Source organism: Euprymna scolopes, chromosome 33 (genome assembly GCF_053919585.1).
Source record: "Euprymna scolopes isolate OS-2025 chromosome 33, ASM5391958v1, whole genome shotgun sequence".
Lineage (NCBI taxonomy): Eukaryota > Metazoa > Mollusca > Cephalopoda > Sepiida > Sepiolidae > Euprymna > Euprymna scolopes.
In genome coordinates this window covers 78,486,514-78,504,191 of record NC_136514.1, presented here as the reverse complement: position 1 = coordinate 78,504,191, position 17,678 = coordinate 78,486,514, and positions in this window count along the sequence as shown.

Sequence of the window (17,678 nt, the reverse complement as noted above, 5' to 3'; positions counted from 1 at the left end):
CTTGTAAGTCTTGTATCTCCAGAAGGGAGGTGTTTAACTTCCAGTGAGCCACTAACTTAGGCCTATTTCCTAGCTTCAGCCGGGCCATAACTAGTTTATGGTCCGTCTGGCCTAGCCAAGTGAACATGGGACAAGATAAGAAGTCTACTTCGCCTCTCCTAACTAATATCCTGTCCAAGTAAGTGTTTGGATATGAGAAAACGTTATTGGCCCACGTCCACATCGCCTGCCCCGAATGCTCGACCCAAAACCTGTCGACCAAAATTTCGCACAAACATATAAAATTAAACCATCTTCTAAACATGATGTAATTCTTCCAATATATATATATATATATATATATATATTATTTATGCATGTATGTAAACATGCTTAATTGTTAAAAATAAGTTGTCAGTATTTTATTAAATTTTTTTTTATTATTACATTTTCACCCCAAACAAGGCACATTGCCACTTTGGTGCAGGGGGCTACTATCAGGGACATAAGCTACTGGGGTACTATATAGGGAGTTAGGCAGCAAGACGTCGGTTCACGTTACACTTGAACTTCTGTATGTCAGTACAGTTGGGGAAGCAGGGATCCGGGAGGGAAGTTCAAAGTTTAACGGTTCTGGCAAAGAAACTACAAAGTAGTTTTTTTCTCTGTTTGTTTACTTTGCATTGTTTCAGTTTTTCAATGTCGCTGATGACTCTTTCCAACCTCTTATGGTTGATTCAGCGCAATGAAATCGCTGGTACAACCTTGAAATATGTAAATATAGTGTCGTAATAAATATTGTATCTTCAGCTCTTCGCCTCCTGACACGCTATATATATATATATATATATATATATATATATATATATATATATATATATATATATATGTTGTGGGGGAATCACCCTCCAAATGGACTGTTCTATCCATTATATAAACCATAGACCTTTTGATCCCAGGTGTGGATTAAACACCAGAGCGACCCTTGCCTGCTCGGTGACGTAACCTTTTTACGTTTTTGTTCAAGTAATACCCTGTTTAAACTCTATTCGGTTGCTCTGTTTTCTTTGTGGCTTATTGCAAGTCATAACACTGGCGACATTGGATTCGGAGAACGTACTCACGTAAAAACAGTGTTCTAAAAACTAAACACTGACGACATTGGATTCAAGGAGCATACTAAAATCGAAACCAGTAACGACACTGAAAAAAAATATACTCGCGTTGAAATAGTATTCTAAAAATACTAACGACGTCGGGCTCAAATGTTATCAAGCCAAAGGAAGTGTCTAACATAACACTTGCAACTAAAAAACTCACGTTAACTAAAAAAACACAAAAAACGCAGATCATTACGAAAAAAAAAAGAGTTGAAAAGAAAAAAGTCGTCACGACTTTCAAAGATAGCGCTGTACTTTTGCAAAAAGAAAAAGGTTCGTCGCGACTTAGAAAGGTAAATTTTTATACTTTTGAAAAAAGAATTCGTCACTTGTGGTTTTCGCTGGTAAAATCGGGCGTTTTTTTTTTCTCTGGAGAAAAATATGCACTTGATTTTTTTTCTTTAGGCAATGAACATTTGATATGTTTATGTTTTTTCTATTCGTTTTATTGTCTGGAGGAAGAAATAAGAAAGAATAAAACGGTTTTGTAAAATTCAGCGAACGTTTTGAAATTGCTAATGCTGACAAAGCAAAATGGACGAATTGAAAGTAGCGTTGGAACATTTGACCAAGTTGCATATCGATGACGCAAAACGTCAGTCACAATCCGAAAAACACTGAACTGAACGTCAAATACGATTCGAGGAACAGCAAAAGGAATTGCAAAAACAGCGGAACGTCAAATACGAACCGAGGAACAACAAAAGGAACTTCAAAAACAGTTAGCCGAACGTCAATTACGAACAGAGGGAATTGCTTACAGAAATTGTTGGGAATAATGCGAACGCGGAAAGCAATTCAGCATTTTCTCAGAAGACAATATGGATCGCGATAGACAATTTTAAATACGAGAAAGAGGAAAATCATTCGCAGCGTATTTTCGGCGTTATGAATATTTTTTTTAATATTGACTGCAGCAACAGGTCTGATCAAAAGAAAACATGATCAAACGAAAATTGGAAACGGCTGAGCATGATAAATTCGTAGATTACATCTTAACTCGGAAAACAGCAGATTTATCATTCAATAGGACGGTAAATTTGTTAACAGAACTTTTCTCGCCGAAATCGTCTCTTTTCCATAAATGTTGGAGATGTTTGAATGTGGTAAAAGACGATAATGACGATTTTGCCACCCACGCAGCTGTAGTGAACAAACACTGCGATGACTTTAAGTTGTCTGAACTAACAGCAGACAATTTTAAAAGTTTTTGTGTTTGCGCAAGGGTTAACTTCGGGAAAATATGCGGAAATCAGGCGCAGAGTCCTTACAAAATTAAAAAATGAATCGAACTTAAGACGTCAAAAATTGAGGATTGTCAAAAAGTAGAAATTATAAAAAAAGATGCAAGAAATATCGAAGCAGGGCATCGCGAATATAAAAAAGTAACTAAGATAAAACCGTCGAAATGGCACACAGACACTACCGACACCGAAGCTCAGAAAAACTAAAAGCACCGAGCGTTTGTTTCAGATGTGGTGGAATACATTGGGTAAGGGATTGCCAATTTTTAACAAAACTATGCCATTTATGCAATAAGATCGGTCATAAAAGTTCGCACTATAGGAAAACTCAGAATAGAAGCCGTGTACGTCAAACCAGAACTAAGGACGTCGTAGATGAAAATCTATGCAAATATGTAACGGTTAACATTTTCGGCAAGGCTATTAAATTCCAATTAGACAGTGGATCGGATCTTTCAATAATAAATCTCAAAATGTGGAAAATATTACGAAAGCCGACTATGTTAAAAACTAACAGAACGGCGACGGCCGTTAATGGTACAAAAATTCATTTTGAAGGTGAATTAATTACAAACGACACTTTACAGGAGAAAACGAAAAGAGAGTGTATGTGCTAAAAGATAATGAGAACCTGTTCAGTTCTGACAGCATGGAGGAGTTTCGTCTCTGGGATCTTTCTATATCCACATTCTGCAAGAAAATAGATACCCGCCCAGCAGAAACGGAGAAACTTATAACTTGTTTTAAAAAAGAATTCACAAACGTATTTACTCCTGGCCTGGGGAGATGTACAAAAATGGCCGCAGATTTTAAGTTGAAACCTGGCACACAACCGGTGTTTAAAAATAAACGTAATACCCAGTTCGTTTCCCTGAACAAAATAAATAAGGAACTACACAGATTAGAAAGCATTGGTATACTGGCTAAAATCGAATATAGTGAGTGAGTTTCTCCGGCAGTTTACGTAAAGAAAAGGTCCGGGGAAATTCGCGTTTGCGCCAACTTCGCGACCGGACTCAACGGGTCCTTAGAGGAATTTCACTATCCATTACCTAGTCCAGAAGAAGTGTTCACAAAATTAAATGGCGGCAAGGTTTTTTTCTAAGATAGACCTAAGCGACGCTTATCTACAGATTTCGGTAAACGGCAAAAGCGCTAACCTCCTCTGTATTAACACTCATTGGGGTTTGTACAGATACGAAAGACTCGCGTTTGGTGTCAAGGTGGTACCTGCAATATTCCAGCAAGTAATGGATACTATGCTGTCCGGCTTGGACACCGCAATCGCATATCTTGATGACATTATCATAGCGAGCAAAAGCAGGGAGGAACTTGAAAAACATATCAGACAAGTATTCAGTCGATTACAAGATTATGGATTTAAGATAAAAGCAGATAAATGCGAGTTCTTTTTACAAACAATTAAATACCTGGGTCAAATAATCAATAAAGATGGCAGACGCCCAGACACAGATAGGGCGACCGCTATTAAAGAAATGCTGGCACCAGTAAACATAATTCAATTGGAGAGTTTTTTAGGTTTGCCAAATTATTACCAGGGGTTCATCCCAAATATACACAAATTGCGCACACCACTTAATGAATTGCTGAAAAAGAATAAGGCTTACGAGTGGACAGAAGATTGCCAGGCATCATTCAAAGAAATAAAAAGAATCCCGACTTCAAAACAATTTCTAGCGCATTTCAACCCGCAGTTGGACATAGTAGTAGCTAGCAACGCTAGTCAATATGGCGTCGGGGCGTGCATGCTAGATCGAATGCCGGATGGCTGGAAATAGCCTATTGCTTTCACATCACGGACTCTCTTGCAAGCGGAAAAGAATTATTCTCAGATCGAGAAAGAGGCCCTAGGAATTATATTTGGTTTCAAAATTCCACCGGTTCTTGTACAGAAAACATTTTTTCTACAAACCGACTATAAGCCGTTAATATCCATTTTTGAATAAAAAAAGGACTTCCAAAATTCACTGCGAACCGACTATTAAGATGGGGAACTATTCTTCTGAACTATAGTTTTACAATTCAATTTCTCCCCTCAAAACAACTAGCCCATGCAGACGGTCTATCGAGACTGATTCCTGCCAAAATGGAACCTCTTGAAGATTCAGTAATCGCGGCACTACGTATTAATAGTGATGAAAAACCATGATAAACAATATTATCCGCGAACTGCCGGTCACACTTCAGGAAATTAAGTCAGAATCCCTAAATGACAATTTCATTCAAACCACGAAGCAGAAATTAGCACTGGGTGACACCAGTTCATACATTTTTTCTGGTTGCGACGAAATACTGTTAAACGGTGAAAGGGTTGTCATCATCAGGTTGTATTCAAAAAAGAATTTTCAGGGATTTTCACATGGGGCATCCAGAAATAAACAGAATGAAAAGCCTAATGAGAAGTTTTGTTTATTGGCCAGCTATGAACTAAGATATTACCGACATGGTGAACAGATGCAAAGGCTGTGCTTTGGCTGCAAAAGCTCCATCGATAACATATAAACCTTGGCCTAAAGCTGAACAACCATGGTCGAGGATCCACATCGATTATGCGGGACCTGTGGAGGATTTTTACTACCTGATAGTAGTTGACTCTTACTCTAAATGGCTAGAGGTACTAAGATGCAAAAAACCGACCACGGCAACAACGACTAATTTTTTATTGGAATTGTTTACTCGGTTTGGGGTTGTAGACTGTCTGGTTAGCAACAACGCTACACTGTTCATCTCGACAGAGTTCAGAGAATTCTGCGAGACGTATCAAGTCAAGTATATTACGACACCCCAGTACTACGCCAGAAGCAAAGGCCAAGCCGAACGCTTCGTCGATACGCTTAAAAGAGCATTAAAAAAGGCGTCCGGTACACCGACAGAAAAGACCCTTCAGCAATTTCTGCAGGTTTACAGAATCACGAGAAATCCGAACAAACCAGATGCGGGATCCTCAGCAGAAATCATGTTTGGACGGAAAATAAAATCCGTATTTGATAAACTGCTACCAATACACATAGTACACAACAGAACCTCTACAATGCCAACGAAACGGGTTAACAGCGGACATAACGTGTATTTTAGACATTTTAGAAATAACGTTTCTTTTTGGGAACAGGGCACGATCTTACAAAGAATCGGCCATGTTACATACATCATTCAGGGCCCAAAGTTCCAACATAAGAGGCACCTGAACCAAATCAGGAAACGCTTCTAAGAGGATCAAGAAGAACCACCGCAGGACGGGAGTGAGGTGATTGAAACTGTGTATAACTGTTTTGACATATACCCCCCCCCCAAAAGGGATGTCAGAACCGAGACGCTCCGGCAGAAAGAGGAAGCGCACAGACACCTTGGTGGTCTTCCCTAAAAGGAAGAAATGCTGATTTTCACAACTCCGAAAATCAGATTGGGAGGGGGGGTGTTGTGGGGGAATCACCTTCCAAATGGACTGTTCTATCCATTATATAAACCATAGACCTTTTGATCCCAGGTGTGGATTAAACACCAAAGCGACCCTTGCCTGCTCGGTGACGTTTACTACTCTTTTCAGTTGTAACCTTTTTACGTTGTTGTTCCAATAATACATTGTTTAAACTCTATTCCGTTGATCTATTTTCTTTGTAGCTTATTACAAGCCATAACAATATATACATATTATTTAATTTGGATTTGTGATTTTATTTTTAGTATATACTAGCATGGGTGTCCGGCGTTGCCCGGGTATTTTGAGGTGTATGTTGAGCAAAAAAAAAAAGTGGTAATTTTTAAAAAACTTTGACCCCTATTATGACCCCTTAATATTTATTATTTTAGGCTCAAATCATGTTATTCAGTTAAAGCCATGCCCAAGGAACCTATATCTAAAGTATCAAGTGTTTAGACCCAAAATTGGTGGAGGAGTTTGGTAGAGTTTTGAGAACTTGGTAGAGTTCTCAAAGGTCAAATCGTTGAACTTTGACCCCTTAATCGCCAAATTTCTGGCCAAAAATAAATCACATCGATTTTCCTAAATCTCAGTACCCTGTATATCAAATTTCGAGTCTGTAGACTAAAAATTGACATAGTTATTGCGTAGGGAAATGTACACACAGACACACACACAGACAGACACTTTCACTTTTATAGATACTAGCAATGGGTGCTCGGCGTTGTGCGGGTGTTTGAAGGTGTATGCTGAGCAAAAAAAAAAAAAAACAACAGCAAAAAACAAACAAAAAAAAAACCCGGTAATTTTTTAAAATTTTGACCCTTATTATGACTCCTTAATATTTATTGTTTTGGGCTCAAATCAAGTTATTAAGTTAAATCCATGTCCAAAGAACCAATATCTAAAATATCAAGTGTTTAGACTCAAAATTGTTGGAGGAGTTTGGTAGAGTTCTCAAAGGTCAAATCGTTGAGATTTGACCCCTTAACAGCGAAATTTCTTGCCGAAACCCAATCACATCGATTTTCCCAAATCTCAGTACCCTGTATATATGAGTTATTGCGTAGGGAAATGTACACACACACACACACACACACACACATACCAAGACACGTTCACTTTTATAGATATACTAGCATGGATGCCAGGCGTTGCCCGGGTGTTTTGAGGTGTATGCTTAGCAAAACAAAAAAAACGGTCAATTTTTTTAACTTTGACCCTATTATGACCACTTAACATTTATTGTTTAGGGCTCAAATAAAGTTCTTAAGTTAGATCCATGTCCAAGGAATCTGTATCTAAAATTTTACGTGTTTAGACGCAAAATTGTAGGAGGAGTTTGGTAGAGTTCTAAAACGTCAAATCGTTGAACTTTGACTCTTTAATCGTCAAATTTCTGTCCGAAAACCAATCACATCGATTTTTCCAAATCTCAGTACCCTGTATATCAAATTTCGAATCTGTAGACTAAAAATTGACAGAGTTATTGCGTAGGGAAATGTACACACGCATACCCCCCCTCACACACAGACACTTTCACTTTTATATATATATATATATCTTATATATATATATATATATATATATATATATATATATATATATATATATATATATATAAGATAAGATAAGATATCTTTGGTTGTGTTAATTCTGATGCAGTTTCCTTGTGGCTTGTCAGTGTACATATATTTTTTTTTTACTTTGGTTTGTTTCCATATCTGATGATTGGTCTTTCAGCTGACTTTTTGCATATTTTATAGCCCCGTTTTTTTCCTTTTGATTCTAATTATTTCTAACATTTTCTTTACAATTATTTAGGGAAAAACTATTTTTAGTTTTCGTACATTACTTGTATTGTATTGACTGCATTATTATTATTATTATTATTATTATTATTATTATCATTATCATTATCATCATCATCATCATCATCATCATCATCATCATCATCATCATCATTATTATCATTATTATTATTTTTATTATTTTTATTATTTTTATTATTATTATTATTATTATTATTATTAGTAGTAGTAGTATTAGTATTATTATTATTATTATTATTATTATTATTATTATTATTGTTATTGTTATTATTATTATTATTAGTATTATTATTATGATTATTATTAGTATTATTATTATTATTATTATTATTAGTATTATTATTATTATTATTATTATTATTATTATTATTATTATTATTATTATTATTATTATCCGTTGTATTTTCTCGGCCTTCTCCCCGATTCCAATTTCTCCAATTCTTTTTTCAACGTTTTTCGGGATTGCGTTGCTTCTCTGTCTCCTTGATATTCACCTGTGGCTGCTGGAACGGCCAAATCTACGAGCTAGCATAATTTTTCTTTCTCGTTTATTATCATGACATCAGGTCTTTTTTCTTGGATGGATTTATCTGTGTGAAACTCCATGTCTAAGATTTCAGTTTTCAAATACTGCTTCCGGTTTATGTTTGAACAATTTGTCTGGATGCTCAAAATGCAGTTGTCTGCATAGTATCCAATTTTCCCTTCCTCACCTGTTTAACATTTCGTCTCTTTGTTCATGGAATCTACATTTGCTTTTTTTTGTTTGTTTGGTTGTTTGCTTGTTTGTGTGTTTAGTCAATCTTAGCAAGGGGCACAGTATATAAGATTTCTTGTAGTTTAAGTCTCCATTATTATTATTATTATTTTATGGTTATTATTATTATTATTAATATTATTATTATTATGACTATTATTTTATTATTATTATTATTATTATTATTATTATTTTTGTTGTTGTTGTTGTCATTATCATTATTATTATTATTGTTATTTACTCACTGGGAGTAATCACACAAACCATAATCAAAGATTTCTCTTTGGGAACAACTTGTGGTGTTCTCTGGAGTCTGAGTGACAGCAAGTTTCCCCAGATTTCTAGTACTCTCCACCTCTTTCGATAAGTTTTTGAAATGAATTTGCGTTATTGTAACATCCGTTTATATTATTGGTATTATATTGGCTTTATTATTACTCCAGATTTCTGGTTGGCGACGATGACTGGCCTTCACTGGAATTTGGGTAGCAAAAAGCCTCCACAAGGTTCCAGTCTTTTTTGTACTCATCCAGCGGAGGTCTGGCTAGTGCTTTATCTCCTCGGTCTTTCCATCCTCCTTGATCCTCTTCGCTTATTTTGTGTGGCGTCAGTTTTTGGTAACACACAAATAAAGGGGATCCAGCAGCGCAGGGGGTTATTAATTATACAGTTTTAGTTTTCATAATTTCATGTGATGCTATGAGGTGTTTTATATTTGTAGCATTTTTGTATATCCAGTTTGTGTCTGTAGCTCATGTGTTTCTGGTAGTCTTCGCATTCAAGTTTTTGTTTTAATATTTAAACCGTTTTCATTACTGTTATCCGTTTTATTTTCTTAGCTATCCCCCCCCTAATTCCAACCGCCCCTATTCTCCTGTCAGTTTTTCAGTATTGTCCCTAGCGCCACTTCTGTTAGTGATGTTATCTTGATTTTTTTCATCTTCAATATCCCTTTGAGCTCTCTGGCTAGTTCAGTGTATTTGCTCCGCTTCTCCGTCTCCTTATTCTTCACTGATGCCTGTTGGAACGGCAAAATCTACAATTTGGCAGGTCTTTTCCTTCTTGCTAACTAGTATGCCATCCAGTCTCCTTGCTTGGATGGGTTTATTCTTTTGTATTATTATTATTATTATTATTATTATTATTATTATTATTATTATTATTATTATTATTAATAATAATAATAATAATAATAATAATAATAATAATAATAATAATATTTCAAGGAGTAATTCACAACATTATAAGAAAGAACATATCATGAACATATTACGAAACTTAACAGATTTCTGCATGCCGCGTCATACGTTGTTGCGAATCGTCTTGGCTTAATACAGAAGAAAAAGAGAGAAATGAAGGATAGAAGGCCATACTAGCAGAGGCGGCTTGAAGGAAGTATTAAACCGTGGCGGAAAGACATTGGTAGAATCGAAGAAATAAGAAAAGGAGTTAAACTAGGACAGAAAGCTAAGGGCGAGCTTGAAAGAAGGTATAGATTGCTGGAAAAGGGAACAATGACCGTTCTAACAATGTTGAAAGAGACGGTCCACACTGGTGCCATGAAAATTAGGAATTTTGTTGGAAAAAGTGTTGCCTTTCGGCAGAACAACATTTTCCGGAACAATCAGTCTCAGCTGTATAAAGAATTAAGTAGTAGTAACAGGCGAAAAATAACAACACTTCAAATGCAAAAGATGCAAGGAAGTTCTGGAGTGGGATTTGGTTTGTCGAAGGGCAATATAATAAGAAGATTAGCTGGTTGGGAGAGGTCAGAGAAAGGCTATCAGGAATGCAGCAGATGAAGAACGTTGAGATAACCATTGATAACGTGAAGGCTGGCATACGAAGGATGACAATCTGGAAGGCACCTGGTCCAGATGGAGTGATGGGGTTCAGGTTCAAACAGTTCCAACGTCTTTATTCACCTATAGCTGCTGCCCTGCAAAGGGTCATAGAGTCGGGAGATGTCCCTGATTGGTTTGTTAAGGGAAGAACGGCACTAATTTGAAAAGATTATGAAAAGGGAACAGATGCCAGCAATTACAGACCAATTACATGACTACCACTAATGTTAACTGGAATCTTTGCGGAAAAAATTTATGGACATCTTGTGAGTAATGATGTTTTCCCTGATGAACAGAAAGGGTGTCAGAAAGGCTCGGGGGTACCAAGTAGCAACTACTGATTGATAACGCAGTGATGCAGGATGCAAAGAAGAAGAAAAGGAATCTGAGTGCAGCATGGATCGATTACAGAAAGGCTTACAACATGGTTCCTCATTAATGGATCGGTGAAACACTATTGATGATGAAGGTTGCTGACAAGGAGTTGCATGCCATGGATATCAAAATAAGAAAAGTTTTAGCAATGTTTGGCATATTCCACATTCGAAGTAGCTTAGCAAGTTTGTATGAAAAGAGGAAAGACAGTGGGAGAGAATTGAAAAGTGTAAAAGATTGTGTTAGAACTGAGGAGATGTCGTTGAATGAGCATGTGGTTAGAAGTGAGGAGTGGATGCTTAAGGTTGTGGCCAATGAAGTGGAGGTATGTGAGACCAAGGCTAATTATGTGAAACGTATGGATAGATAAAGGGTAGAGGTACTGGCTAGGAAGAAAATGCACGGAAGTTTTTTTGCAGGATATAGCAGAAGTGGCTGATGAAAGATCATGGCAATGGCTTAGAGTTGGGTATCTGGCTAAGAGTACTGAAGCTTTTGTTTGTGCAGCACAATAGCAGGCATTAGGAACACGATTGTTAAAAAAAGTGGTTTTTGGAGAGGAAGTTGCTGCAGAATGTCGGATTTGTCGTAAGACCTCAGAGTCAATTGAGCACCTTGCAGCAGGGTGTAGTGGATTAGCCCAGAGAGAATACCGCAAAAGACACGATCGCACAGGACTCCGGATATATTGGGAGGTCTGTAAGAAGGTTGGGATTAAGTGTGCTGGCAAGTGGTTTGAGGAGGTGACTAATGAAGTGAGAACAAGTGAGGATGGCAAGGTAGAGGTATGGTGGGACAAAAGTGTTATAACGATCAAGCAATTGGAACATAATCGTCCGGATTTGGTCATCATTGGCAGAGGAAAAAACTGGGACAGGAATGTGAGAGAGAAGGAGAACGAGAAGTGGAGCAATTATGCTCCATTGGCCTTAGAGTTAACGCGCATACACGGGGTTAATACACAAATAATCCTGATCGTAGTAGGTACGCTAGGAGTAGTATCAAGTCGTCTGGAAGGGCAATAGAAAAAACTACGAATCCCCGATGTTTTAGGCGGCCTCTAGACTTCTGCTATTGTAAGTAACACCAACATCCCTAGGAAAACCCTTGATCTTTGAAGATCCTGGTTTGGAGCCAGGATTGAGGGAAATCCCCCGGAAATTAATCCCATCCCTTCCAGGGAGACGTTGATAAACTAAATCAGACTTATTATTATTATTATTATTATTATTATTATTATTATTATTATTATTATTATTATTATTATTATTAAATTAATTATCACAAAATAAACCAAATTTTGGTCGTCAAGTCAGAAATAGATTTTAAAATAATTTACATAAAATGCACACCTGTTAACTTGCACTCCCTATTTTTATTTTAGTCAATTAGAAATGTGTCAATGGGATCGCTTTCATAATATCCCCCCCACCTCTCCACACATTAACAAGAATATCTAATTTGCTGTTTTAATTGATTCATCATTTTTAATTTTATTTTCATTTTCAATTCATATATTCTATCGTGACTGCTTAAAATACGCTTTAAAAACAAGGAGTGTTTTAATCCATTTGTTTTCGTCGCCTGATAAATGCATGGTACATATATATATATATATATATATATATATATATATATATATATATATATAAACTGGACAGTCTGACTGCCCATGCCTGCATCTTGTCTATCGAAAACATTGTTTCAATCGATGTCAGCGCGTATTTAATAAACTTCACACTTCTTTTCACAGTCAAACCATATTGGGTACAAATAAACAGTTATGAAACTATTTTTCTTGTGCTTTGGTATAGGTCTCAATTCTAGTTAATGGCACACAAATCATATTTGTTTTACTTTCGAAATCATGACTTTATCTTAAATACAATATAATATAAATTAATTGACTATAATAATATAATAATAATATAATAATATATACGAAATTTGCGTAAATTAAAATATCATATTGAAGCGTAGTAGATACCGCGCTCGTCTACTAGTATATATATATATATATATATATATATATATATATATATATATATGTTTATGTTTTACTTTTGAAATTATGGCTATATATTGAGTACAATATAATATGAAATAATTCAATCTAAAATAATAAATACGAAATTTACGTAAATGAAAATATCATATTTAACTGTATTTTACGACCAGGCAACGCCGCGCTTGTCTGCTAGTACACACACACACACACACACACACACACACACACACACACACACACATACACACACACACACACACACACACACACACACACACACACACACACACACACATACATGTTTTACTTTGAAACCACGGGTATATATTGAGTACAATATTATATGAATTCATTGACTCTATAATAATAAATACGAAATTTGCGTAAATTAAAATATCATATTTAAGCGTATTTTACGACCAATAATTTCTCCTTTCAGATTTGCACTAAAGATTCCACCCAAAACGACATAAAAACGAAATTGCCGAAGAAAGATTGGCAAGATTAGAAGCTAATAAACGAAGAGTTGCTGAAATTCGTCCCAATGAAAACGCTTCACATAGAGAAAGACTTCTGGAGATCAAGAGAATATGCCAAATAGAAAGGAGAGCAATTTTAACACATTTAGGAAGAGCAACGCAACGTGAAGCTGACAGAATAAGACATGCTACAAGGCGGTTAAATTTATTACAAGACACCAAGTCAATTTAAAGAAGCAAGAAAAAGAGCAAACGAAACAAACGAGGAAGCAACAACAGGAAGTACGCGAGGTCAATTGAGAGAAACAAGACGAAGAGTAAATGAAAAGAAGATATAAACGAGGTGAGTTGAGAGAAGCTCAAAGACGAAAGAATAAATCAGGAACTGAACGAATCTTTTGCCTATCCCAAGGCCGTGAGCGAGAGGCAGCAAGGAGAGTGAATATAACTTTGCCCCAGCAAATAGAAAAAGAGGTAGCTAGACAACGAATGACTGGTTTGAGACAACAAGAAATAGAAAATTGCAATAGAAAAGAATTGCTCTACAACAAAGTGGCTGACAGCCCAAACTCCCTCCACGGACCGAGCGACAAGATCAAAGTGTAGTATCTGTTCCGACAGATGCTGCAAGCTATGACTAGCAAAGACCATATGTGGGGTAACCACACATATCTGACCTTGGTCACTGAAGGGGCAACCCTTCATACCAACAGTTACTAATCAAGCTCCCATTTCCCACCTCTCGGGAGCTGGTCCCCCTTTCCCTCCCCCTTCCCCTATCTCCACATTAAAAAACGGCCTTGTGCCTAATTTGCTCAGTGGGGAAGCAAATAAACCCTACAACAAAGTGGCTGGTTTTGGCCTTTTGGCCAAGATCAAAGTGTAGTATCTGTTCCGGCAGATACTGCAAGCAAAGACCCTATGCGGGGGCGACTCCACAGATAAGACCTTGGTGAATGTAGGGGCAACCCTTCATACTAATTGTCACTATCCAGCTCCCCTACTCCCCGGGGAGTTGGTCCCCATTTCCCCTTCACTCCTCACATAAAAATCGGCTTGTGCCTAATTTGCTCGGTGGGGGAGCAAATAAATACCTTGGCCAAGATCAAAGTTATATCTGTTCTTCAGATGCGGCACTTCCATTTCTCGTTCTCTTTCAGTGGAGGAGAGATCCTTCACGACTGAGACACCCTCATTCTCTCCCCCTCTATCTTTGTTTTTCCTCTCCTCTCTCTTGTCTCTGTTTTCCCCTCCTCTATCTCCATTTCTCTCTCTCTCACTCCTCTTTCCTTCCTCCCACTACTTCTATCTTTATTTCTCTTTCATTTTGTGACATCATAAACAAATCTTTCACCTTCTCTGTTTTAATAGATCACGTCATCAAGTGTGCATGGATACAATCAAGCAAGTTGGCTTTTTGGCCAAGATCAAAGTGTAGTATCTGTTCTTCAGATGCGGCACTTCCATTTCCCGTTCTCTTTCAGTGGAGGAGAAATCCTTCACGACTGAGACAATTTATATTTTTGTACCTTTTCTCCACGTTAAAAAAAGACCCTGGTGTCTAACTCTGTCCCCTGGGGAGGCATAGTAAATAGGTACAATAAAAAATGACTCACTACAGCTCATATAGAAAAATTGACAAAGTATATCAACATTACTTCGTCGTGAAATTTAAAGGAGAAACCCCTTGTTGCTGTTAGCCTTCTGACAAAGTTGTTTTGTATAGCTTTCCATCACTGCCTCAGTTACTGAAAGATTTGCACTCTGGCAATGGCCCCATCTCTAAAGATTTCCTGCAAAATCTACGCAGTTACAACACTTGTTTTGCAATTTAGTCACGAAAATGCAACAGTACATGGGTGAAATCGTTCTTTTAGAATTCGAGACAAGGTTTATCACAAAATTGGGAGTCTTTTACTACCTGGAGATAGAGAGGCGAAGTGTATTCAAATCTTTTTCTTGGATAGTCTGGAAGAGTAATTACATAGCCGGGGACGTGACAGTAGACTCAATCAAAACATTCTCCGATGACTGACTGGATTTTTACAAGAGAACAACAGCCTAATTTGTCGACTGAAAACAACAAATGGGGAGGATTAGAAAAGAAAACCTGGAAGAACTCACGCAAAGAGATTATCCACGGCGATTCAATGCTCCAAAAACAACGTATGAGATTGGAATATTAATGGAAAACAGATCGACAGCAAACCGAGATATTATCTTTCGTTTTAAAAATGATACATTTAAATGGATCTCCAAACAACATCCTCTCTACGATAATTTAATGTGCCTGTTAATGTACTCCAATGGTTCTCCATTTTACGACATCTACATGAAGGCATCTAATAGAATAAAAGGTTTTATTCCTTCCATTTGATGACTTCATGGGAACTGTTTTCTCCGATATTGAAGGCTGTTTCGACAATGGCTGGAGGATGTGTACTGCAAGATTGAAACAACGTTTACAGTTCCTGAGGCGGGAGCAACAAACCTTGAGAGGTGACAATTATGGCAACTTGAGAGATTCAATTCTTAGATAGGAACAGATTAGTCAACGAGTGGTCTTTCCGGCAACTTACACAAGAGGCCCTCTATACATGTTTGAGCGCCAAAGTGATGCCATAGCTTATGTTAGGCGAATGGGCCCAGCCGAATACTTCATCACTTTATGCCTCATCGAAAGTGGACGGAAATTACAGAAAATTTTCTTCAAGGACAATAATTTCAGAACTGTTGCCAGATATTTCGACAGGAGCAAAAAAAAAAGGTAATGGAATTCATAAAAAAAGCAGGATTCGTCAGATTAAGGGCTTTTTTGTACAGCATTAAATACCAAAAGAGAGGACTATCGCGTGCACACATCTTCAACTGGCAAGGCTCAAGAGGATAAAGTTAAACTAGAACAAATGGATCTCTGCAGATATGTAACGTAGAGATCCATGCAAAAGAGGAAGAGCTTGACCTTCGCGGAAAAGTCATAACGCACGTGGTGCACTGGCCTTGTGTATCATTGAATTCACCGGCAACTTGGATTGTTTAAATATTTATGTGTAACAATATAAGTATAACCTATTTGCTTTAAAGTTCTGAAGCAAAATGAACTTGGCAAAAAAAAAAAAAAATCAGGAACACAGATAGAAAATAGTCAGTATCACCCACCTCTAGAAGAGAAGGATTTCTTGTCCTGATTTTGTTCCCCCAGTCGTCGTCAAAATTCTCGCTCTCGACATTAGCTCCCCCATGGTCAGAGCTTTGAAGTTCGGCACATGTTGAAGAGCAATTGAGATGGCGCCAGGGAACCCAGTGACGAAAGTCAATTTTGTGAGTCTCTCTAAGCTGTCTCCTATGAATCCGGACAATCCAACCAACTGCCTGATTTTGTTGGCGTAAATATCCACACGTTCGCCAGCCCATCTAACCATAGTTATTTTTCTGTATGCCGCAAATGCATCGTCGGTAAATGACTCCTTTAATCAGGCCTAAATCTGGTCTATCTTCTTTTGATCGTCCTCCTCTATTTCCATGTAGAGGGCTAGTGCTTACCTTCCAGATATAAAGGTAGCAGACTCGCTACATCATCCACCTGCCGAAGTTGTGCGACAAGTCTCACTTTTTCAACCACGCTACAACGTCTCCCTCGCCAGAGAACAGCTTGATAATATCACTGTTTATCCGCACCTTCGCCATAGTCGTGCCGAAATAGCTTGAAGCAAAATATAGTAGGCAAAACAAAACAAAAAAAATCAGGAACACAGATAGGAAATAGTCAGTATCGCCCACCTCTAGAAGAGAAGGATTTCTTTTCTGTAATAATTGTGGAGAAAGAAGACAAAAAAAAATACAGAAAGAAAAAAAAAAAACTCGCTTCTCGCATAGCTTGCGTAGTTTTTTATCCATTTCTCTCTCTTTACGTAAAAATAAACTAAAATTCTTTCCTGGACCTACATGTCCGTGGAACACAATACCGCGGGACTGCTTCCCAGATGACTACAACATGGTCATTTTGAAACCAATGCAAACAAGTTCTTGTTGTGGCATCCTTTTAAATAACACAAATTCTGATCAATGGGGTCTTGTTCTTGGTCCCAGACTTGATTTGTTTTAACGAGGACGTTTAGAAAGTAATGTCTCTTATTTTTTATTCCGCTTGAGTGGGTAAGAGTGGGATTGCAAATTGCATCGTTGTGATGACTGAACTTATGCATTCAAGTCCTGAAAGTTTCATCTCTCTGTTACAGATATTGTGTGAGACCCTAAGAAAACAACCCCTGTAATATATGGGTGTTTAAGCCGCTAAAGACTCATAAAAGAATGGTCCATAAAAATCCAATAATTTGCGGCCCCTAGCACTGTTCTGCGACTTTTAGTTTCGGAAGAGATAGAGTTTAAAAATATGAAGACAGACAGAAAGACAGACATATATCCTGTTATATATTAGATTTTCAACGCTATTGATTATGTTTTTTCCATTCTTATATTCATTTTTTTTTAATTATCGCTTAAGTTTGAATTCATGTCTAAAAGCAGGACGTAAATGTTAAACCACTTTAAAACCATACTG